The 24,067-nt window shown below is 42.3% G+C and overlaps 1 protein-coding gene across 1 annotated transcript in view; it reads left to right on the top strand.

Moving 5' to 3' along the window:
• The window catches only part of THADA (THADA armadillo repeat containing), a 375,245-nt gene that overhangs the window by 230,876 nt on the left and 120,302 nt on the right, over positions 1-24,067 (top strand). The gene's annotated exons all lie outside the window — the stretch shown is intronic.

Here is a 24,067-nt window from a genome sequence, read left to right as displayed (position 1 = left end):
ACTGCCTCTCAGGGTGCACGTTAGTAGGAAGCTGGATTGAAAGCAAAGTAGCTGGGACTCAAACCAGGCACTCTGATATGGGATGTGGGTATTTCCAAGTGGAGGTGGAGGCATAAGTACTGTCCACACGCCTGTGCCCACTTACATATTTTCTATGGCTGCTTTTACTCTACGGTAGTACAGTTGTGACACAGGCTATATGATGCATAAAGCCTATTATGTTGACTCTCAGTCCTTTATGGAAAAGATTGCCAGCTGTAGGCTGAGACAAGTCTTGGTTGATGAGTCTTATTTTGTTAGTTCTATTCTAAAATATTTTATGGTTTTTGACCTTATTAAAAATGATACTGTCTTTAAATTTCAGACTCTTAGGTGTTCATTGTTGCTATGTAGGGAATATAGTTAATTTTTGTATATTAACCTGGTATCCTGTGAACTTGCTTTAACTACATAGGTAATTATGTAATCTATGAATAAAGACGATTTTGGTTTTTTCCAGTTGGTATGCCTTTTATTTCTTTCCTTTGTCTTATGCACTGTTTTGGACCTCCAATATAATGTTGAATACTAATAGTGACAATTAACACTCTTACTTTTTCTTAATTATGGGGAGAAACCACTCAGTCCTTCATCAATACATGTGACATTAGCTATAGAGTTTTCCCTAAATGTAAGTTAGCTGATCATCTTCAGACTAACCCTAGAGAAGGTGGTCTCCCCCTCAAGCAACCTCATCTCTCTCTATCCTGTTGAAGCAGGTTCTGAGTCATGTCTTAAAGAGGGAGGAAGAATTTCCTTTCTGTTCATACTTTGTTGAAAATTTTTATCATGAATAGTTGTTAAATTTCATCAGCTGCTTTTTCTACATCTATTGAGACAATCATTTTTTAAAAAAACTTGTTGATATGGTGAATTACATTGATTTTTGTTTCCAAATGTTAAGCTAACGTCACATTTTTGGGAACCATCTTACTGAATCTCTTATTAATAAATTAAATAAAATCTCATATACATGTTCATTTTGTAGTTGCCTGAAAGTAATGATTTTACCTTTAAGAAAATTATGCTTTAACAATGTCATTATCCTCTAAATTGCTCTGAAGATTCAATACAATCTCAGTTAGAATGAATGTATTCTTTTGTTTTTGATCTGTTATCCTCTTTATTAATTACTAGATTAGCTTTGCTAATATTACAGGCTTTTGATTCTAGAAAAAAATATTTTGAAAAGCAAAGACAGTAATTGTAGAGATTGCCATATCAAAATCTAAAACACATTGTAAAGCTGTATTAATATTATCATTCTGCATTAATAAAAAAAAAAAGCCTGGCACTAAGTCATTAGCATCAGAGGGCAAAATGATGAAAATAGAAACAGACCTGGGGTATATGCAAAAGTTAATATATTATAAAAGTATCATTAAAAATCAGTGAAGACAAATCTACTGAGCCTGTCCCTCTGCAGAGTAATCCTAGCAGCATACAGTCATGTCCCTTGGGAGTGATCTTGAGGTGCCTCTGCTTAGAGAGTGGTCCTCAAATCCTGTGGGTTACTCCTGTCCTCTGAGTCAAGGGGTTCAAGGACAGCAACAGATTCCACCCTCAAAAAACGCTTTCCAGGATTGCTGTTTTCCTCTCTCTCTTCCTGCACTCTGGAACTGAACTGAATGGTCTTCTACTCTCTGCAAAGTGGGACCCAAGGACCCAGAGTAGAGGAAGAAGTTGCTCCTTTGGAGAGAGATAATCCAGCCTAAGAATAGTCTGAGGATGACTAGACTGAATTCCTCATGCAGATAGAGGGATTTTTTTCCCAAAGAAACCTTTTATTTAAGGAACAAAAACTTCATACATTTCATAAATACAACTTTAGGAACATAGTGATTCTTCCTACCATGCCCACCCTCCCACACACTCCCACCCCCTTCCTCTGCTCTCTCCTATTCCCAGTCTTATTTTTTACTAAGATCTATTTTCAATTAACAAATTGTATATATATATATTAAAAAAACTATTCCTCAACAGTCGAGACAAGGGCTGTTCAAAGTCATTGCATCTCGAAGTTAATTTCACTTTTTTTTTTTTAGAAACATAATTAACTTTAAATAAGAACACAAGAATGATACATCTTTTGCAAGCTCTTAGACATAACTATAACTTATGAGACATAAGAACATCATCATCTTAATACACTAAGACGAGGGGCCGGCACCATGGCGCAATAGATTAATCCTCCACCTGTGGCGCCAGCATCCCATATGGGCGCTGGTTCTGGTCCTGGCTGCTCCACTCCTGATCCAGCTCTCTGCTATGGCCTGGGAAAGCAGTAGAAGATGGCCCACGTCCTTGGGCCCCTGCACTCATATGGGAGACCAGAAGAAGCTCCTGGCTCCTGGCTTCAGATCAGCACAGCTCCAGATGTTGCGGCCATTTGGGGAATAAACCAACAGAAGGAAGATCTCTCTCTCTCTCTCTCTCTCTCTCTCTCTCTCTCTGCCTCTCTGCCTCTCCCTCTCACTGTCTATAACCTCTCAAATAAATAAATAAAATCTTTAAAAAATACACTAAAATGAAGTAAATCTTTTAGAGCAAGTTTTACTATTAGCTCATGTAATACAACTCTTTGAGGATAGAGGTCTTGCATAGGAAGTAAGTGCACGGTGACTCCTATTGTTAATTTAACAATTAATACTCTTATGTATGGCGTCAGTGATCACTCGAGGCTCTTGACGTTATCTGCCTAGGCTATGGAAGCCTTTGAATCTACAAACTCCTTCAGTATTTAGACAAGGCAATAAGCAAAATGGAAGTTCTCTCCTCCCTTCTGAGAAAAGTACATCCTTCTTTGATGGCCCCTTCTTTCCACTGGGGTCTCACTGACAGAGGTCCTGATAGAAGGATTTACATCCTAGCTGGGAGCCCTTTTTCCTGTCAGCCCTTCCACCTGTGCATCTGAGCCTTGTTGGATTACTTTCCTCCCTCCACAAAGCCTCCCACTTTTCCTTTGGGGTGTTGAAGGACACAGAAACCGCTTGCCTTTGATTATAAGAACAATTGAAGAAACTTAAATTTGATAAGGCAGGATACTAGTAGGAATGAATATGTAAATAACACCTGATAAATCAAGAAGAAATGAAGAAAAATAGGGGAATGCATTTGGCACACTGGTTAGGTCATTGCTAGGGTTGCTGCATCCTGTATTGGAGTACCTGATTCGAGTCCCAGTTCCTTTACTTCTAATCCAGCTTCCTGCTAATGTGTATCCAGGGAGGTGACCTGGAATGAGTTCTGGGCTACTGGCTTCACCTGGCCTAGCCCTGGTTGTTGTGGACATTTGGGGAGTGAACCAATGAATGGGTGATTTCTGTCTGTCTACCTTTCAAATAAAAGTAAGATAAATGATAAAAAGGGGTGGGAGGAGTGAAATGTCTTAACTTGGAAGAACAATATTGGGCAAATAACTGTTTATGCCCAAATATATTGCTGTAAGAGAGTTCCAATTCTGAAACATAAACTCTACAATTCTTTTAGCCAGTTCTAAGTAATGAGTTTTCCAAGAAAAATGGAGGTGTGATCCAAAGAAATGCAAAACCAAAGCAACAGTTCATCATGGAATCATTGACAAAAGGAACATTCCAAAGTTGTGATCTAAGTACCACTCTTTTGCAGTGTAGGGTGTGGGCTCGCACATGTTCTTATGCAAAGACTTGTGTTCGTGTATGTACACTCATCCCCTGTCTTAGGATTGATCTGCTCTTGTGATTGGTCTATTTGTCACAGCCTCTCACAGTGCCTCAATAAAGATCCTGCCTTAGATATTGTACATAGTCTGCTTTCTCCTCTATTCTTTTCTTCAAGGCACCTTTTGACCACTGTAGCTTGGTTACTGATTGCCATGGCTGTCTTTGTCTTGGAGAATGAGACCAGGTGTTTTGCCTGCCTAAAAGGCTTCCTCATCTCCTCCAAGCTATTATTCGAGGCATTACATACAATTTAGCTAAAAGAAAGAGTGCTGGCAGAATTCTCAGCATCTCCCACCCCCTCCCCAATACCTTGGATCAAAGAAGCAAAAATGTTCTGTCGAAGGGGCAGGTGGCATTATGTGAGTTAAGATACAATTTGGACCTATCTTCCCCAGCCAGATCATACCTGATGTTGGACAGTAAATGATCTTAGTTCAGCTGCTTTGCCAAAGTACCATAGAATGAATGGTTTATAAACAATAGAAACTAGGGGCTGGCATTGTGGGTCAGCAGGTTAAATCTCTGTCTACAATGCCATGTCCAGGCACTGGTTGGAGTCCCAGCTGCTCCACTTCTGATCCAGCTCCCTGCTACTGCGTCTGGAAAAGCAGCAGAAGATGGCCCAAATGCTCCTCCACATAGGAGACCTGGATGAATCTCCTGGCTTTGGCTCAGCCCAGCCCCAGTGATTGTGGCCATTTAAAGAGTGAACCAGCAGGTGAAAGACCTCTCTCGATAGACAGACAGACAGGTACATGACTTTCAAATAAATAAATAAATCTAAAAAAAAAGAAAAGAAAATGCAGGTGACTCTCACCTGTAACTATGGAAGTTTTATAAGTGTAAAAAATTCAGAAAAAAAGCTACATTGAAAATGTTTATAGATTTTACTATTCAAGTATTACTTTTTTTTACTATTCAAATATTAACTCTTACATATACTATAAACATTCAAACACTTAAGTAGAAAATTTGCCATATTAAATTGTAAATAAATATCAGTGTACAGCTATAGATACTTATCTAACCTTCTAGATTTTTTTTTAATAAACCAACCTGTATAGCTTGATGTCTGTTTTTTTTTTTTATGATTTATTTATTTACTTGAAAGGTAGAGTTACAGAGAGAGAGGGAGAGACAGAGAGAGAAAGAGATCTTCTATCTGTTGGTTCACTCCCCAAATGGCCGCAATGGCTGGAACTGGGCCAAACTGAAGCCAGGAGCCAGGAACTTCATCTGGGTCTCCCATGTGGATGCAGGGGCCAAGCACTTGAGCCATCTTCTGCTGCTTTTCCAGGTGCATTAGCAGGTAGCTGGATCAGAAGTGGAGTAGCCAGGACTCACACTGGTGCCCATGAGGGATGCTGGTGCTGCAGGTGCCAGCATAACCTGCTACACCACAGCTCTGGCCCCCTAGATTAGTATTTATCTGAAAGGAAACAGAAATGTTAACAGAATGATTTATCACAGATTTTTTTTTATTGTTTTTAAGATTTTATTTATGTATTTGAGAGGTAGAGTTACAGACAGAGACACAAGAAGGTCTTCCATCCTCTGGTTCACTCCTCAAATGGCTGCAACAGCCAGGAGCCAGGAGTTCTTCTGGGTCTCCCATGCCGGTGCAGAGGCCAAGAACTTGAGACATCTTCTACTGCTTTCCCAGGCCATAGCAGAGAGCTGGATCGGAAGAGGAGTAGATGGAACTAGAAGCCACTACATCACAGTGCCGGCCCCTATCACAGATTTTAAACTTTTTCCTGTAGGAAACCAAATCAATTAATAATAAATAATTTTAGATGTAAAGTAGAAATTATTGATGCTAATAATAGCATAAAGAGAGGAAGCACTTCTATTAATCTTTAAAATTCACAATTTTCATTGGGATATTAAAAATGTTAGACTTTTTGTTTAAATTCTTGAGTCATTTATGATATGAGGTACATGTTGTGTGTTGTACTTCCACTAGCTGTATAAATTTGTGATTATTTTGTAAAGTGTTTAACCTTAAATCCTCGATACAGGCTTGTTGAATGAATTAATTAAATTAATACTTTTTGAATAATTCTCAGGAAATGACAAAGTTTCCTTCATTTCCCCTCTGTTTTCGTGTTGGTGGCATTAGAAATAAGTGTTTCTGGTAATATAGTATAGGTGTAAGTGCTTATTAGACTGATAATCTGTTTTTGTCCCAGCGGAGGGTGAAGTACAGTTTAGATGGCCTATTTGCTTTTTGGTGACATGGAATGCAATATGGAAACCCATGTTGTAGGGGCTTCCTTCTGTGGGCCATGTTGGTTTGGTAGAGCTTCACACCACCCTGCAGTATAAAATACTCAGGTCATTAGAAACCCTCACTGAGGCTGGCCCTGTGGCTTAGTGGGTAAAGTCACCACCTACAATACTGGCATCCCACATGGGCACAGGTTTGAGTCCCAGCTGTTCCACTTCCTGTCCCACTCCCCTCTCTTGCTCTGAGTAAAGCAGCAGAAGATGGCCCAAGTGTTTGGACCCCTGCCACCCACCTGGGAGACCTGGATAAGGTTCCTGGCTCCTGGCATCAGCCTGGCCCTGTCCTGGCCATTCTGACCATCAGGGGGATAAACCAGCTGATAAAAAGGTCTCTCAGTCTCCCTCTCTTTCCATAACTCTGACTTTCAAACAAATAAATTAATCTTTAAAAAACAAAACAAAACACCTCACTGTAGAAATATAGGCTTAATGGCAGCTTTAACTCTCACTTATAAATTGCAGCCCTTTAGGGAGCAAACCAGCAGATGGAAGACCTCTCTGTCTCGCCCTCTGTCTTTATTACTCAGCATTTCAAGTCAATGAAATGGATCTTTAAAAAAAAAACAAAAACAAAAAAACCTGATTTTTATTTAGGTAGATTTCTTGAGCATTTAGATTGGTCTTTTCCCAGTTATTTCGTTGTATCCAGGAAGTGTTAACTGTTTCTTAGCTATTTGCCACTGCAGTGTCCTTGTTTGTTTAGCTGAGCACATAGTCATTGTAGCCTCCCAAGGGAGACTTTTTATTTTAAAACAGTGACAACAGGCAGCCAGAAGATGGGAGAATGTGTTTGGATGAGTGGTGACAAAAACGCAACACCTAGGGACCAAGTTATCTTAACCATGAGAAACCAGGATGAGTTGTATATGCTGGCCTGGGCTTGATAATCCATCACTTTCTTCAGGGGAGGTAGTTAAACAATGGGGGAAGCTAGCACATAATGTAGCTGCTGAAATGGCAAGTGGTTTCTTAGCGCATCAGGAGAGGCAAATGGTAGCAGACCCTCTTAGCAATGAAGTGGCCACATTGTGTGTGGAGGTTTGACAAACACACTGAAGTAACAGTCCATGGACACTAAAACCATTTTAGTTTGAGAAACTGTGATGGTTTGGTTTATTTTATTTACAGAGGAATGGATATTTTCAGGGGTGACTTAGGGAAAGAATCAAAAAGTTTTAAAATCATCAACAATCTTCCTTTTGTAGCAAAAGATGCACATTTTGGTTTCTTATCCTTTTGTCTTAATTTTTGTAAGTACATTTTCTTATTGAATAATTTTAATATTTTTAAAAAGAGGTGTATTATTTATTTCTGAGGATTCTTCACCTACTGCACAGAAAATGAGCACTGCTGTTTCTTATGTTATCAGCAGTAAACATCTACTGTTAACGTTTTACATCCCTGTAGGAGCTCCACCTCATGTCCACCAATGCAACCGAATGTTGTAACGGACCATTTTAAACAATCATAATCTTATACAACATAATCATTTGTTCAGTTATTTTTTTTAAAGTTTTTAAGCTTTATTTAGTGTAATTATCTCAAGAAAAAAACTTCATAATTAGGCATCTGTAAAAACTCATCAAGCTGTGCACTTCAGCTTTGGCACTTTGTTGTATTTCAGTTGAAAAACTTTTAATTAGGAATTGATGGTTAGGGTTTAGGAATTGTGTTTGATAATAGATAATTTAGGGAATTTTTCTTTATCCCAAAAAAAAGTTCCTCAAGGATGGAAGCTTATGGTTAATTAAAGAAAGAATTTTTTTTTAAATCTACCTTCAAATTACTCTTTGGAATATTTGGCACAATTGTAAGTCCAGTGACTAAAAAAGAGCCTGTTGTGGGCATGTTTTCCAGAGTTCACTTCAAAGCAGAAGTGTAGCGTTCATTAATCTTGTGCTTTGATGGTGATGTTAGCTCTTTTGTTGCTGTAGAGTTTACCTTGGCCTGAGTGCTGGCAGTTAAATGGCACAGTGAAGATTACTGGAAAACATTAACTTGTTATTGTTAGTTGACACGGTGCTGAGGTTGATGGGAAGTAGTTTATAAATAGCTTTGTCTATGCATTGATTCTGAAATCTGCTCAGTTTCAGGGATGAATCTCATCATATGGATCATTCATTATTTACATTTGAAGTTTTTGTTTAACAGGGAATGGTTTCGTCCTTTTGAAAAATGTAGTACTGAATATAGCTGAATACACTTTTGTTTTCAGTATTAACTTCTTAAGTATCATTTACTTAATTTACCTTTTTTAGATGTCCTAGAAGTGATAATCTCACTATTTAGTAAGGGATCTGCATTTCTTTCTATTTGATGTAACTCATTTATCTTTTAATCTAGAGTGTTCTTCTTGTTCTGAATAAATATGTTTTCAGATAAGCATCCTTGAACATTTGCAGTGTTCCATGTGAAACTTGTATCCGTTTCTGGGCAAGGTGTTCCTGAGTGCCCGTGCCTGAAAGCAGGCCTTCTAACTAGAATTTTTATGCTGCACTGTCAGATGCAAATCATTAACTCCTGGATCTCCCCAGCACAATGGTGGAAAGAACACAGGGTCAAGGCAGTAATCCACAGGGGATGAAAGGAAGTTGACTCTATTATGAGAAATCTAAGCAATCAGACAAGGTATAACAAGAGTTTCTAGAAATCTGGCCAAGTCACTAAATAATTGCCATCCTCTTTCAGGCCAAGAGACAAGCCCAAGTTTACACTCAGTTTTCCTTGTTAGCTGACAGTGAGGGAAAGATTCAGAGCTGCTCAGGTGTTTGTTTTTTTGAGAGCTGTTTAGGTTTTTAGTTGTTGTTGTTTGTTAGGTGGGGACCTTACTGATTAATCAGTAGGATTTTAATTGAATTACAAATAAATGTTCAGTATTGTGCTAATTAAACACAGAATGGATATAAAGCAGGAAAATTCTTACAGCTTCTCTGGAGTTACACCAACAAACCTGAGATAGGAGAGTTAGAGTGCAGAATCATGTGTTACTGATTTGAAGTCCAGATGACTTTTAAGCTCATACTCAGCATGGCTGGAGTAGCTAAAACTTTCCTGACTAAACACTAGATAACTTAGGCTGTCTGGTTAGGTGCTTACAGTGCTGGCTGTCATGACCTTGACAAAAACAGGAGGATTTGATAGGCTGTCAGTTTTCCCAAACTTACCTGACCCAGGGGTTACCTGGGATATTGATTCAGTTAGATTCCCAAGCCCCTGCCCTAGAGATTTTCACCTTGTAGATCTGAGGCCAATCCCCAGATCTGCTCTTTTAATGAGCCACCTTGGTGATTCTGATGATCAGAAATTTGGAAAACACTAGGTTATAGGTGGCAGAGAGGGACATAGTGTAGAAACCTGAGTTAATACAAGAGACAAGTCATTCCTGAGTCAGATCCAAAGGATAACAAAAGATTGATCCTGAGAGATGGATCTTATTTGTCACTAGGAATTTGCCTTTGGAGTGAAAGGGCCATAAAGAACAATAAGAACATCCTGAAATTTCTAGCTCAAGCATAGGATGGACAAAATGTGCTCTAGATTTCATTTTGCCATTTATTTTCTTCCCCAAACCTGCTCCACTCTAGGAAGGGAGCTACTGGTCATTCCTGTGGAGAGCGGGCAAGAAGACATGAGTAAGGAGGAAACACTTGACGTAGCTCCTGGTGTTAGCTTGGCAGATGCGAGGGGAGACTCTTCCAAGTCTAAAGGGCAGCTGGCGAGACTGCCCAGAGCAGGAATGGAGGAAACAGGAGATTGAGTGAGCAATTTAGTGACATCATGTTTTGTGGTCAAGATCAAGGAGCATGGAATAAGAGTTGTGGGAAACGAGGGCAGAGATAACAGTAATAATGCTAATCGCTCATGACACATCTTAGAAGGAGTGCATAGAAACTCCTGGTCCTCCTGCAGCCTCATCCTGAGAGGTAGAGGGAGGAGGGTAATATCATTTCAGCTCTGCTGCTGGAGACCTAGAGCCATTCAAAGTCTTTGTTAGAGAGAGTAAACTATAGAAGAAAGTAAGAGAATTTGACCCAATAGGTTTTCTGACTTATGATGTTAGGTTGGATAAGTGTTGGGAGGATGGAGAAGAGTGAAAACAACCTTGATAGTGAGTTGAGCTGATGAGTTTAGTTATGGAAATCTTAGCAGATTTCAGCGTGGGCAAATGAAAGAGAGGTTATCAGGTAATTTAAAAAGTGGTATGGTGTAGTGTAATGCAGGTGACCGACTGAAAACACTGCGAGCGCTCTTAGCTATGAGCAAAGAGAAGGTAGAAGATATTGCATGACAAGTAAAGTTGATAGTTGAACCCAAGTATATGATAGAAAACAGACCTATGTACCTCCTAAGATGACTTACAGATGACAACTCTGATCATAACAAAAGTTTCAACTATTTCTTCTCTGGTAGGCACAATGCAATTATTTGCCCTGGAGAAAGTATTCAAAAAGTTTAACTTTGCCTAAAATGTTAGACTAAGGCTAAGGCTCTCCCCAACATAGAAGTAAATACACACATGCACACACGGAGAGATAGCTCTCCCATCCATTTGTTGGGCTGGGCCATGCCTTTGAAGTCAGAAACCCAGAGCTTCTTCCAGGTCTCCCTCGTGGGTGGCAGGGGCCAAGCATTTGAGCCGTCTTCCACTGCTTTCCCAAGTGCATTAGCAGGAAGGGGAGCAGCCCGGCCTTGGAACTGGTGCCCATGGCATGGCAGGTGGAGGCTTAACCTGCTATGTCATAATGCTGGCCCCTATTTTTCTAATTTTTAATTGCAGTAAAATGCACATAGCATAAAATGTACCATCTTAGCCATCTGTAAGTGCACAGTTCTGTAGTGTTGATTACATTCATGTTGTTGTGCAGCCAGTCCCCAGCACTGTATCCTCTTGCAATCTGAAACTCTATGGCCATTAACAATTCCTTGTTTCTCCCTCCCCGTAACCCTTAACAACTACCTTTCTGCTCTCTGGGACTGTGTTTGACTATTCTTGGTACTGCATGTAAGTGAGATCATACATGTTTATCTTTTTGTGATTGGCCTACTTCACCTTGCGTAAGCGTCTAGTTGTTCATCTATGTTGTAGCATGTGGTAGCATTTCCTTTTTTTTTTTTTTTTTAACTGCTGAATAAAACTTCTCTCTGTGGATGTACCACATTTCATCTGTCAGTGAACATTAGGTTGCTTCTACCTTTTGGCTCTTGTGACTAATGCTGCAACAAACATGGCCATGTAAAGACCTCTTTGAACCCCTGCTTTCATTTCTTTCGAATGAATCCTGTGGTAATTCTGTTTTTAATTGTTTGAAAATTGCCATACTGTTTTCCATGGAAATGTAAGGAGTCTTAATTTCTTGTTTTATTCAAATGACAGCTTCATTGGGAACCTTGGTGCTTTGCTCCTTAACCTCAGGTTTCTCTAACATTGCAAAGTATTGGACATCAACTTCTGCTTTCCTGTTTGTGCCCCTCTACTCTGTTATAGACTGCTTCCCTTCCTCCCCCACTTTTCTGCCCCAATCCTATTGAAGGCATTCAGTCTCCTACCATATTTTTCACTGAAATTGTTTGAAGATCTGGGAAATTGTTTTGGGATTGGACACCTGGGTGGCCATAGAGAATAAGTACTAGATATATATGCAATTCCAAATCCACCCTCGTCATCTTTATCTGTGACCCCACGTTCTGGAGCCAGCATTGTGATATAGTTGCTAAAGCCTCTGCCTTCAATGCCAGTACCCCATATGGGCACCAGTTTGTGTCCTGGCTGCTCCACTTCCTGTCCTGCTCCCTGCTGATGGACCTGGGAAAGCAGTGGAAAATGGCCAAAGTCCTTGGACTCCTGCACCCACATGGGAGACCTAGAAGAAGCTCCTGGCTCCTGGCTCCTGGCTTCAGCCTGGCCCAGCCCTGGTTGTTACAGCCATCTGGGGAGTGAACTGGTGAATGGAAGATTCTCTCTGTCTCTCTCTCTCTGTAACTCTGACTTTAAAATAAATAAATAAATAAATAAATAAATAAACTTTTTAAAAACTTTTAAAAATTAAAAAGATAAAACTCGACATTCTTCAATGAGCCTTTGACTCTTTGCCATACCTTACAAAGATCTATCATTAATTGAATCCCTATGCATCTGTGTATGGTTTTGTTAGTAATCTTCATTTGTTGGTATTTTACTTTTTAAGTTAAATCAATTTCATTCATTCAAGTGGAATTTATAAGCCTTTTTAACTTGCTAAATCTGTGCCAAGTTAAAAGAACTGAAAGAGAAGCTGAAAGACAGATGCAATGCCAGCATCCCACATCGGCACCAATTCAAGTCCTGGCTACTCCCCTTATCCAGCTCCCTGCTATTGTGCCTTGGAAAGCAGAAGATGGCCCAAGTACTTGGGCCCATGCACCCATGTGGGAGACCCAGATGGTCTTCAGCCTGGCCATTGTGGCCATTTGGTGAGTGAACCAATCGATGCAGGAATTCTCTGTCTTTCCCTCTCTCTCCCTAACTCTGCCTTTCAAATAATAAATAAATAAATCTTTAAAAAAAAAAAAAAGGAAAGAACTGAGAGAAAACAACTACAATTTAAGTATCTTCTCTTCTGTACATAAGCATGTGGCCTCGTGGAATGCACGGTGAGGAGGAGTTGGCAAGGCTCTGTCTCTGGCTGTGCTGAATACGATTCACAGGTAGTGTTCACTGCATACAGTGCTTGCCAAAGTCCCTGGCTGTAGACCCTCCTCCCACATAGGATATGACTATTGCCTTGTGTGCCCTCCCCTCAAATAGACCATAAACTCCTGGAAGTAGAGATGATCTTCTTGTTTCACTCTTAAATCAGGCGGCACTGTCTTCCCCTCTGAGCACAAGTAAATTCTTCATTTCCCTCTCTGGTCTAGCCGCAAACCTGACCCTCTGCTAATCTTCCTGTTGTCAGTAAATGGCACCACCGTTTACCCAGTTTCACAAAAGAAAATCTGGGAAACAAGTTTTGAGAGCTACATCTTTTTTTTTTTTTTTTAAAGATTCATTTATTTGAAAGGCAGAGTTACAGAGAGGCGGGTGGGGGGGGTGTCTTCCATCCGCTGGTTCACTCCCCAGATGACTACAATGGCCAGAGCTGTGCCTATCCGAAGCCAGGAACCAGGAGATTGTTCTGGGTCTCCCACGTGGGTACAGGGGCCCAAGGGTACAGGGGCCCAAGACTTGGGCCATCTTCCATTGCTTTCTCAGGTCATAGCTCCGGAAATGGAGCAGCCAGGACGTGAACCAGCGCCCATATTGGATACCGGCACTGCAGGCAATGGCCTTACCCATTACGCCACAGCACTGACCCCAAGAGCTACATCTTCTTCTTTTTTTTTTTTTTTTTTGACAGGCAGAGTGGACAGTGAGAGGGAGAGACAGAGAGAAAGGTCTTCCTTTTGCCGTTGGTTCACCCTCCAATGGCCGCCGCGGTAGCACGCTGCGGCCGGCGCACCGCGCTGTTCCGATGGCAGGAGCCAGGTGCTTCTCCTGGTCTCCCATGGGGTGCAGAGCCCGAGCACTTGGGCCATCCTCCACTGCACTCCCTGGCCACAGCATAGAGCTGGCCTGGAAGAGGGGCAACCGGGATAGAATCCGGCGCCCCAACCGGGACTAGAACCCGGTGTGCCGGCGCCGCAAGGCGGAGGATTAGCCTGTTAAGCCACGGCGCCAGCCAAGAGCTACATCTTCTTTAGCCTGGCTTCTAATCTAGTAGCATCTACCTCTCTGCTCTCAATATCTACGATGCTCTCCTTGTGCACAGTATCCTTATCTTTTGCAAGGGTGATAACATTGATCTCATCTGGCCTCCCTGCTTACACTCTCTCCCTCTTTGGTCTATTCTTTGTAGAGGGCAGAAGGCCCTTTCTGAAACTCAGATGGCTTTAACTGAGTACCTTGCTTAATGCCTTACTTACTGTCATATTTAAAATAGAAATTTCTTAGCATAGTTTGTCAGGACCAAAATGACCTGACCCAGCTTGCCTCTCCAGCCTCATCTCACACTGGCTTTCTCCTTTCATTCATCCTTACCCCCATGTACTTCCTTCTAAACGCCAGGCCTTGTCCTGGCCCAGGGCCTTGAAATGTGCTGTTCTTTCTGTTTAGAAGTCATAGAACTGGGAGGAAGCACTTGGCTCCTGGCTTCGGATCAGCGCGGTGCGCCGGTCGCAATGTGCCAGCCGCAGCGGCCATTAGGGGGTGAACCAACGGCAAAGGAAGACCTTTCTCTCTGTCTCTCTCTCTCTCACTGTCCACTCTGCCTGTCAAAAAAAAAAAAAAATCATAGAAGCAGTTATCAGCCAATATTTGCTAAGTGAACAAATGGATTAGGAGCTTCATAAACACATAGACCACCCCGGGTGCCAGCTCCCTAAAGCAGATGTAATACGTGGTATCAATAAATGGACTGGAATGCCCAATGCAGTGGCGTCCAATTTGGGGCCCTGTTTCCTCACAGGGAACATTTTGTGGTGTCTGGAGATGTTATTGGTTGGCACAACTGGCAATGTGTTATCAGCATGTAATGGGTAGAGGCCAAGGGCCGACAAACATCCAATAGTGCATACAACAGCCCCCATAACTAAGGATTTTCTGGCCCTAAATGTCAGTAGTCCAAGGTTGAAGTTAGCTCTGCTGGGCTTTGAGTCTATCACATGGCATAAAGAGCTTCTCTGAAGTCCAGGAAAGTGAATCCTCGTGACTGAAGACCCCTCTCCCACCTCGGGGACTGCGTGTTATTTCCACAGGGGCAAATGCCCCTCGAGCACACAATCAGGAATCAAGATTCCCCTCTTGGTGGGTGTCTTACTCACTTCCTCATGACACTGAGCTGAACTCAGTCTTTCCATTTGTTTTTCTGATGGTCCCCAAAGTAGAAGGCATCCATCTGGGTGAGGTAAGAAGTCTGACTCTTTCTCTTCTGCCACTTTTTTTTTTCTTGACAGGCAGAGTGGACAGTGAGAGAGAGAGAGACAGAGAGAAAGGTCTTCCTTTTCTGTTGGTTCACCCCGCAATGGCCGCTGCGGCCGGCGCACCGCGCTGATCCGAAGGCAGGAGCCAGGTGCTTCTCCTGGTCTCCCATGGGGTGCAGGGCCCAAGCACTTGGGCCATCCTCCACTGCACTCCTGGGCCACAGCAGAGAGCTGGCCTGGAAGAGGAGCAACTGGTTCAGAATCCGGCACCCCAACTGGCACTAGAACCCGAGGTGCCGGTGCCACAGGCGGAGGATTAGCCTATTGAGCTGCGGCGTGGGCCCTCTCTTCTGCCACTTTAAAAGTTTCTGAGCGAACAGTGTTTTCATGATAGCTAAGATCCTGTTGTTATGGAGACATGGTTTTTTTATACTTAGAGTTTACTATTCACTTCAAGAAGATTGGGACTAACTACTATATTACCTTTTTTTTTTTTTTTTTGACAGGCAGAGTGGACAGTGAGAGAGAGAGACAGAGAGACAGGTCTTCCTTTGCCGTTGGTTCACCCTCCAATGGCCGCCGCGGTAGGCGCGCTGCGGCCGGCGCACCACGCTGATCCGATGGCAGGAGCCAGGTGCTTCTCCTGGTCTCCCATGGGGTGCAGGGACCAAGCACTTGGGCCATCCTCCACTGCACTCCCTGGCCATAGCAGAGAGCTGGCCTGGAAGAGGGGCAACCGGGACAGGATTGGTGCTCCGACCGGGACTAGAACCCGGTGTGCCGGCGCCGCAAGGCGGAGGATTAGCCTATTGAGCCGTGGCGCCGGCTCGTACTATATTACCTTTAAAAACAATTAAGAGTCTATCAGATTTCATATACATGCACACACATTCATACACCTTTATTTTTTTTTTTCCAAAGATTTATTTATTTATTTGAAAGTCAGAATTACACAGAGAGAGGAGAGGCAGAGTAAGAGAGAGGTCTTCCATGCACTGGTTCATTCCCCAACTGGCCACAATGGCCGGAGCTGCGCCAACCTGAAGCCAGGAGCCAGGAGCCTCTTCTGGGTCTCCCATGCAGGTGCAGGGAGAGGCCATCTTCTACTGCTTTCCCAGGCCATAGCAGAGAGCTGGATCGGAAGTGGAGCAGCCGAGTCTCGAACTGGCATCTATATGGAATGCTGGCATTGCAGGCAGCGTCTTTACCCTCTATGCCACAGCTCTGGCCCCCATACACCTGTCAATATGACTATGATGTAAGGTCTTAAGAATTCACTATATAAATGTCCAGGTATCTATTTTGTGAGACTAATATACCCAGCAAGGGCACTTTTCTTAATTTGAATAAAATAAAAGCAAACTGGCCAGATTCACTCACGTAGTCTGTTTTCTCTTCAAGGCAGTCCAGAGAAGCTAGAAACTACCTCTGGATATGAGAAGTGATGGGGCATGCTCTGTTGGAAAGAGTGTCAAGGATAAAACTCTTGTGGGTCATAACTAATAGAACTAATATGTTCAAGGCACACCAAATTACTCTTCTGAGACACTGAATAACTTAATAACTCTTAAATATAAATCACATATGCAGAAAATTTAGCTTATGACCAAAAAGGGCAAACTTGATAACAACTGCTATACTTCCTAAAGCACCTGAGGGATAATCATCATTTATCCTTGTCATTGTTATGGGCTGGAGTAAGATGATTGGTTAGAAAGCACAACTTCTGGGAAAATCATCAGAGACCACTAAGCAAAGGACTGCTAAAGAGCAGTCCTGCAAAAAGCAGGGGTCCAGTGGCCGAGTGGACACACCTGCCTGAGAACAGTGTAAGCAGACAACACGGAGGGTCAGAGAGCTAGTGGTGCAGAACCAGGAGGGTGCAGGCGGCTGCAGAGAGGTGCAGTGAGTCTCCTTCCACATTAACTCAAGAGATACCATAAATTACCCAGCAAAATTAAAACCACACACAAGGCATGCTGTCCCATTAATAAGGGTGCCTAGTTGTTTTTTTTTTGTTTTTTTTGTTTTGTTTTGTTTTTTGTTTTTAACAGGCAGAGTGGATAGTGAGAGAGAGAGAGAGACCAGAGAGAAAGGTCTTCCTTTTTGCCGTTGGTTCACCCTCCAATGGCTGCTGCGGCCGGCGCATCTCGCTGATCTGAAGTCAGGAGCCAGGTGCTTCTCCTGGTCTCCCATGGGGTGCAGGGCCCAAGCACCTGGGCCATCCTCCACTGCCTTCCCGGGCCACAGCAGAGAGCTGGCCTGGAAGAGGGGCAACCGGGATAGAATCCGGCGCCCCAACCAGGACTAGAACCCGGTGTGCCGGCGCCGCAAGGCGGAGGATTAGCCTGTTAAGCCACGGTGCCGGCCAAGGGTGCCTAGTTTTTAAACAGTAGTTACAAAGATGTTTTCACATGAATTATCTCTTGGACTTCACAGTAACCTCACAGGGTAAGTTGTATTGCTGGCTCCATTTTATAAACGAGAAAATTGAGGCTCAGAGAGATTAAATGAGTTGCTAAGGTCACCAGGTAAGTCTTGGAGACCAAGCCCGTGATCTACCACTAGGCTTGGGCTTCTCAAGCTTGGTCCTGCCGACGTTTTGAGTGTGCGGATTCTCTCTGTGTGGGATTGTGCTGTGCCTGGTGGGATATTTAGCAGCATCACTGACCTCCACCTGCTAGAGACCACTGTAGCGACCCTTTCAGTCGTGATTCTGTGAGACCGACGTTTGGCCTAGAGGATTAAGATGCTGGTTAGGCTGCCTGTGTCCCTTATCAGGAGTACCTGGGTTCAATTTCTGGTTCTGGCTCCAGATCTCAGCTTTCTGTTGGTTCAGACCCCGAGAGGCAGTGGTGATGGCTCAGTGGTTGGGTTCCCACCACCCACATGGGAAACTTGAACTAAAGTCCAGCCTCTGGCTTCAACCTGGCCAAGCCTCCACTATGGCAAGTATTTAGGGAAATGATCCTGTGATGGGAATTCTGTATGTGTGTGTGTGTGTGTGTCTCATATAAATAAATAAAATTTTATGCAAATGTTCTAGACATTGCCAGACGTCTCCCCAGGTTAAAATCATGCCAGGTTGAGAACAACTAATCTCAAAATTAAGTTTATCAGGTCAGGTGCTTGGTGCAGCAGTTAAAGTACCACTTGGGGCACCCACATCTCATATCAGAGTGCCTTGTTCAAGTCCCAGCTCCTCCACTTCCATATTCTGCTGGGAAGCAGCAGGTGATGGCTCAAGTACCTGGGTCCCTGTCACCTGCATTGGAGACCCAGAGTGAATTCCAGTCTCCTGGCTTCGGCCTGACCTAGGTGTCTGTCTGTTTCTCCCCTCCCCCCTCCTCCCCCTCCCCCTCCCTCTCCCTCTCTCCCCCTCTGCCTCCCTCTCTCCCCTCTCTCTCCCTCTCTCCCTCCCTCTACTTTTTAAATGAAATTAAAAGAGACAAAGACTAAAGCTTATCAATATAGTTTAGTAGGTACCAAGAAGAATGTCCTAGGGCTGGTGTTGTGATATAGCAGGTAAATCTGACACCTGCAATGCTGAGATCCCATATGGGTGCCAGTTCAGGTCCTGGTTGCCCCAATTCCCATCTAACTCCCTGCTAATGGCCTAGGAAAGGCAGCAGAAGATGGCCCAAGTGTTTGAGATCCTTCCACCCATGTGGGAGACCCGGATGAAGCTCCTGGCTCTTGGCTTCAGCCTGGCTCAGCCGTGGCCATTGCAGACATCTGGGGAGTGAACCAGTGGATGGGAGATTCATTCTCTGTGTGTGTGTGTTTGTATGTGTGTGTGTCTCACCCCATCCCAGACTCTTGACTTTCAAATAAATAAATAAAAATCTTAAAAAAAAAAAAAAAGATACATTTACTTCAGTGACCGGAAAAAAAGAAGAATGTCTTGTTAGCTCATTGAAGTCAGTCCTAATAATTGGCTGGGAGGGCTTGTTGACAGGGAGAAGAATCCATAGTAACTTCTCTTTGAACTTTCCAAAGCCTGGTCCTCATGGCCTTCCAGCAATATAGTGAAAGGGAAAAGGGCAAATAGTTTATGGCTAGATGGGTGGCATGGCTAACTCAGAAAGTCATTGTTTCACTCTGCTAGTCATTCAGCAAATAAACTTAGTTCTGAGAGGATAGATTCATAGAGGTATCAGTGTTTGAGCTGAAACAGGTTCCGAGGGATGGGTTTCTTCAAGATGAGCCCAGAGGATGATGAATTCATATAAATAACATGACATGTCACTAGGCCAGAAGTAACACACCGATGACCCATGACACAAACACATTGCAGTCTGGAGGAATTGCATTCATTGGTCATCTTACTTTGCATAACAACCCATTTACAAGCAGTCTTGCTGTTTACTTTCACTATTGAGTTAACTATTGCCTTGCAAGTACTGTTTATCTCAGCCCACAGGATAATTGCCTTAAATTTAAAATCAAATCAACAAACTTTTGCACTCCAGCAAGGCTCTGTAGGAGATAAAACGACATGGTTTACATAAAAAGATAAATAGCAATCAGGGCAACATATCTTAGGTGCCAAATGAATGGTTCAGATAATAAATACCATGGGATGAGAGGGTGGAGAAATCACTGTGACCTGGAATTGTCAAGGAGAACTTCACAGAGAGACCGCATGAGCTGAGCCTTAGTGGATGTGTAGAAATAATGTGAAATCTGTGGAGTAGACTGAGACTTGTACTTTGATTAATTCGTGCAGCATACCATGCACAAAAGAAACTTTTAAATGGTTGGTTTAATACCACCTAGGTCTCATTATCCTGGAAAATGTCTAATAACACATATAAAATTCAGTTGGAAGCTCATTCATGGTGGCTGTCCAGAGTTCACGGTATTAATCTCAGGGATCAAAGGAGGCTCCTAAGGATGCAATCCACTGGCCCTTTGGATTAGATCTCAGAATCACCATTCTCTGGACAAAGCTTCCCCCTTAGGAAACTGGACTCAGGATTTGGAGAGACCCTCCTGCTTCCTGTCTGTGTGACTTTGGGTATTATACATACTCAGTAGGACTGGAGAAGGCACAGTTATCAGTGAAAGGGCTACCCAGGCTTTTTGCTTAAGACACTGCCTGATTTATTCTGTAAACCCCAGCCATCCAGTAGACTTTTATAATTCCACATAAAATGGGTGCAGCAGATGTTCCTCTGCCTCTGCTGGAGGTGTATGAGTGGCAAATGAACAAACAAACTGGGGGAGCGGTGGGGTAGCCGCCTAAATCTCCATTCCGAGGGGCTTAGAGGAGTCATTTTTTTTCCTTCCTCCATGTGAAAATATAAACAGTCGCTTTATAAACAGTTGTCACTTTCTGACTTTTAAAGAGTCACAGTCTTTTCCTTTTGTTTACTTTGATGACCTTTGAAATAAGCTGCAACTGAAAGAGTAAAAAAAAAAAAAATTCCATCATCATTTTTCAAAAAGAGGAGTCTGTGTATTACCACAGTGCCCTGGGAGCCAGCAGACGGCAGCGGCTGGGGCTGCCGGGGCCACGGGGGCAGCTCCTTAAGTCCAGTTGCCCCAAACCCCAGCCTGCACACCAGATGCTGAACGCCAAACAGTGCGCTGTGAGCCAGACTCTTTACAGGGCACATTTTACAGCTGCTCTAAAATCTGGAAAACGCAAATGAATATAATAGCTTTACATTTCCTTTGGCCTTGTTTGCTAAAGAAACAACATTAGAGATATTTATTGCTGCAAGTTCCCATCTCCCCTCTGCACAGCCCTCTCTCCTCCATGGGGCTCTGCACGGACCTGCTATTCTGGCTACATTGACCACAGAACCGAAAAGTCAGAGGAGACCGGGCGGGCCCTGGGAATGTTGGAAAATCTCTCGTGTATGACTCCTTGAGAAGGTCCTTTTCTTTAATTTTTATCTTTTGGTGCAAAATACCACACAACCCCCTGTCCTAAAAATGAGTGTGTGAATTATCATATTGCGTATGGAGTTAGGGGATCCATGACAAAAAGAATGTATTTTAGCTTTTGTTGTTACTGGTTCCAAACTAACGCACTCTTCCTTTGCGGTGTTAGGACAGTTCTGTATCTTGATGTGTCATGGTTATATAAATCCATACATGAACTAAAATTGCCCCTCCCCCCACAAAGGAAGGTGTGTAAAAAATGGTGAAAATGGAATACGGTATGTAATCTAATTAACAGTAGTGTGGCTATGATTTTAACATAGGGTTATAGTTACATTAGGAATCACCATTGGGGGAAGTTGAATGAAAGGTATACTGACTACCATTTTTGCAATTTATGAATCTGTAATTATTTCAAAATAAAAGGTTAAATAAAACAACACATTCTTCCTGCAAAACTTTCTATAGTGCAAAAGTAATGCAGTATTGAATGAAAAATCCCACCTGTTAACTTGGCAACAATAAAAATGGTATCATAGTGTTTTTGCAGCTTCCTGTGTACTTAACAATATATAAATCTACAACATTTCTTGTCAGTGGATGTACAGTTTGACCATATATGACAGAATACTTGTGGGAATATCCTGTTTTGTTTTGTTTTTTAAACTGGTCCATTGCTGCTGAGTATCATTCCTGAGCATTTATGTCCCTGCCCACCCTTGTCTGCAAAGTAAACTCTTAGAAGTAGGTATTGCAAGACTGAAGTCTTTATCAATAGTCTCTGCCAGGCTTACAGGTTGCTGCCTTGCCCATCTCCAGTCGGCAGGGTAAAAATGGCATTGTATGTGCAACATGGCTCTGCTCGCTACCTTCTTAAAAAGTGACAATTTGTATTCCACCAATGATGAGTGAAAGTGTCTGTTTTCTTACCCAGTTTTTAATTGGATCTTACTTTAAAAAAAAAAAAAATCTGTGCTAAAGCCATGGTTAACAAAATAAAACATTGTTTCACTATACTTCTTTAAACATTAATAAAATTAAACATTTTCTCATATGTTTACTGGCTATTTGTATTTCATCTGTGAATTTTTTTTGTTTATATTCTTTGTTAAATATTTGGAGTTCTCAAAAGTGTGTGCCAATGCATGGGATATTTTAAATTTGGGGGAGAAGCATAGTGACATTTGCCATCTGTCAGATGTTATGTGAGCTACTGGCTTGAAGTAACTTACAGTCATCAGCATTAGCTCAATACATTCATTTTGATGATGCTGTATCTTTGAAAATTTGGTTTGATAGTTATTATGATGAGAGAGAGAGGGAGAGAGCACGAACGAGAGCAAGAATGAGAGCACAAATACCATGAGGAAATTATTGTGAACCAGGACTGAGAGTGGTAGAACCCAATGATTATCAAGATTTGGGAAGTTACTAAGTATCCAACAGGTGCTTACAGCCCGTTAGTAAATAATTGTGGCTATTTGAGAATGAAATAATACACATATGTTCTTTTGATTTGTGTGTATGATTTTTCAAACAGCCATTAAGTTGTTAGGGAATAGATACTTAACTGGGTTGTTTGGACCTAAATACTTTATAAATGGAACTCTTATGTGTTTCTTTGACCTGGAGCACACCATGGAAAAATTATTGAGGCACTAAAAGTGCTGTGAATTGTGAAAATTTGGGAATCTCTGACATTTTATTCAGTTACTTTTACTTTTGTTATTGATTTGCAAGCCCTTTGTTTCTTAGGGGAATTAATAATATATTACCCCTGGTTTGCCTTTGCTTTTGAATATTTGTAGTAGTTTTATACGTTTTTTTTTTTTAATTTGAAAGACAAAGAGACAGATCTCCTGTCCACTGATTCACTGCCCAAATGCCTTTAACAGCCAGGACTGGTCCACGCTGACCCAGGGGTTGGGACCTCAGTGTGGATACTCCATGTATGTGGCGGAGACCCAGCTACTGGAACCATCATGTGCTGCCTCCCAGGATGCACACTAGCAGGAAGTCGGAATGGGGAGCAGAGCCAGCACTTGAACCCAGGCACTTCTGTGTGGAATGCAGACTTCCCAAGTGGCATTTTTAACTGCTGTGCCAAATACCCACCCCCAAAATTGTTTTTGCTATACAAAAGTTTTTGATTTGATGGTATTTACCTGCAACCCAACTCAGAATGTCTAGATTCAAGTCCTGGCTGCATTTTCTATTCCATTTTTCTGCCAGTGCATACTGTGGGGGGAAGCAGGCGATGGTTGTGTCCCTGCTACTCATGTGGGATTGAGTTCTAGGCTCCTGAATTTGGCCCAGCTCCAGCTATTGTAGGCATTTGGAGAGGTGAATCAACAGATGGAAGATGTCTCTGTGTCTATCTCTGTCTCTGCCTTTCAAATACATAAATTTTTAAAATGTTTTAAGTTAAAAAAATGTTTTCAGTTTCAATGTTCTTGTATTTAGACACGCTGTTTCTATTCATGGCTTCATGTCCTTTCTTTAAAAATATATTGTTACTTGAAGATTGTAAAGCATTTCCCTATTTCCTTCTGGCATTTTTACAGTTTCTTTTCTTTTACATTTGATTCTCTTCTTCTGGAATTTATCTCAGTGCAAGGCTTTAGGGAGGGATCCAACTATATTATTTTCCAAAGGACTGGTGTTTGTGTCTTTACTACTTACTGAATAACTTTTTTTAAAAAAAAGATTTATTTATTTCAGTCAGAGTTACACAGAGAGAGAAGGAGAGGCAAAGAGAGAGACAGAGAGAGGTCTTCCATCTGCTGGTTCACTTCCCAATTGGCTGCCGTGGCCAGAGCTGCATCAATCCAAAGCCAGGAGCCAGGAGTTTCTTCCAGGTTTCCTACGTGGATGCAGGGACCCAAGAACTTCAGCCATCTTCCACTGCTTTCCCAAGCCATAGCAGAGAGCTGGATCAGAAGTGGAGCAGCCAGGACTCTAATCAGAGCCCATATGGGATGCCGGCACTGCAGGCGGTGGCTTTACGCACTATGCCACAGTGCTGGCCCCAATGATTAACTCTTATCAGTCTTCTACTACTGTTTATTTGAATGTCATTTTTAACATCCACTTAATTTCCATATGCAAAATTTCCAGCCGGTTTATTTCTGGACCCTCTATTCTCTATGTCTCTTATAATATGCAAGTTTTCTTTCTTGAATATCATTTATGTATGTGTATATTTATTTTTA

This window comes from Lepus europaeus, chromosome 13 (genome assembly GCF_033115175.1).
Source record: "Lepus europaeus isolate LE1 chromosome 13, mLepTim1.pri, whole genome shotgun sequence".
NCBI classification, from domain to species: Eukaryota; Metazoa; Chordata; class Mammalia; order Lagomorpha; family Leporidae; genus Lepus; species Lepus europaeus.
The sequence above is the reverse complement of the archived record's forward strand: the minus strand, read 5'-3'. Positions and strand labels throughout refer to the sequence as shown.